Source organism: Lathyrus oleraceus, chromosome 4 (assembly GCF_024323335.1).
Source record: "Lathyrus oleraceus cultivar Zhongwan6 chromosome 4, CAAS_Psat_ZW6_1.0, whole genome shotgun sequence".
NCBI lineage: Eukaryota > Viridiplantae > Streptophyta > Magnoliopsida > Fabales > Fabaceae > Lathyrus > Lathyrus oleraceus.
In genome coordinates, this window is record NC_066582.1 from 17,679,640 (window position 1) to 17,681,516 (window position 1,877).

General features: G+C 41.0%; 1 non-coding gene across 1 annotated transcript; it reads left to right on the plus strand.

Annotated features, from left to right (window-relative positions):
* The first annotated feature begins 820 nt into the window (after positions 1–820).
* LOC127077678 (small nucleolar RNA R71) lies at positions 821–927 on the plus strand. The gene has a single exon (XR_007787463.1). It is a non-coding gene; the product is annotated as a small nucleolar RNA R71 (small nucleolar RNA).
* The last annotated feature ends 950 nt before the right edge of the window (positions 928–1,877 follow it).

Consider the following 1,877-nt stretch of genomic DNA (forward strand, 5'->3'; position numbering starts at 1 on the left):
AGCGTGGCTTTTCGGGTTAGGTTGGGGTTGTCCAGGAAATGCACCAGTTGGGGTAGCAGTAGGCGCTTGTTGTTGAGCTACTTGTGATATTTGTGTTTCCAGCATTTTGTTATGGGTAGCCAAGGCATATACTTTACTTGCTAGTTGTTTGATTTGTTCGCTAGTGTGTATATTCTGGTTTAAGAAATCTTTATTGGTTTGCTGTTGAGAAGCTATGAAGTTCTCCATCATTATTTCCAAGTTGGATTTCCTAGGAACATTATTGTTAGGTGTAGATGGGGTCGGCTTTTGATATCCAGGAGGTATAGCTGGGGCTTGATTTGGAGCTTGTCCTGGTGCGTATAAAGCATTATTACTCTTATATGAAAAATTATGATGATTCTTCCAGTTTGAGTTATAGGTGTGCGAGTAGGGATTTCCTTGGGCATAATTCACTTGTTTTGCTTGGATTCCTGTTAGGAGTTGACAATCTGCAGGAGTGTGACCTTGGATTCTACAGACTTTGCAATTCTGAGTTACGGCAACCATGGTGGTTGGAGGTGATACATTCAAACTTTCAATTTTCTGGGCAAGGGCTTCCACTTTTGCATTAACATGATCAAGGCTACTTATCTCGTACATGCCACTTTTCGTTTGAGGTTTCTTTACCGTTGCTCGGTCGCTTCCCCACTGATAATGGTTTTGGGCCATGCTTTCGATAAGTTGATAAGCATCGGCATAAGGTTTATCCATAAGTGCACCACCTGCTGCGGCGACTATTGTTAACCTTGTGTTGTACAAGAGACCATTATAGAAGGTATGAATCACTAACCAGTCCTCTAAACCATGGTGTGGACAAAGTCTCATCATGTCTTTGTATCTTTCCCATGCTTCAAAAAGAGACTCGTTATCTTTCTGTTTAAATCCATTTATCTGGGCTCTCAACATAGCTGTTTTGCTCAGAGGAAAATATCGGGCGAGGAAGACTTTCTTCAACTCGTTCCATGTGGTGACTGAGTTGGAAGGAAGAGACTGAAGCCATCTTCTAGCTTTATCTCTTAACGAGAAAGGAAAAAGACGAAGTAGAATTGCCTCTGAAGTGACACCATTAGCTTTAACAGTATCAGCGTATTGGACAAATACGAATAAATGAAGATTTGGATCCTCGGTAGAATTTCCAGAGAATTGATTCTATTGCACTGCCTGTAGCAGCGAAGGCTTAAGTTCGAAGTTGTTTGCTTTGATTGCGGGTGGAGCAATACTCGAATGCGGCTCATCTTGCGATGGAGCGGCGTAATCTCGAAGAGCACGAGCTGGTTCTGCCATCTCGGGTATCGATGAAGGAAGAAGATTTTTGAGGTCGGGAATTTCGATATGAGGGAGATTGTTTGCAGCACGATATTCCCGAATTCATCGTAAGACTCGGAGATATAGTTCGATGTCGTTGATTCGTAAGTAAAACGGCTCGCCTTGTGAGCGAGTGTATGGCATACAAATCAACGAAAGAAGAAGAAATAAAAATTGCCTTAGTCTCTACAGTGTAACAGAAGAGTTACGATATCGACTAAATAAAAGTCCCCGGCAACGGCGCCAAAAACTTGATCACGACTTTATGAGTCGAATTGGGATACAAACTGCAAGTGCACAGTTCTATCGCGTAGTTTTAAAAGATATCGATCCCACAGGGACTTATGAATCGATATACCGTTTTCTAAGGTTACTTCGTAAAGCTAAGGCGGATGATACTTTGATTGTTTGGGGGAAAACTTAAAACTAAAATAAGATCTAGGTTAAATATCAATTAAGCGGATATCGGTATGTAGTTCATCGTAATTAGGGAATCAAATCTTTGTTGGTTTCTTGGTTTTAAAATAAATCTTTTCAGTAGACACTATTGA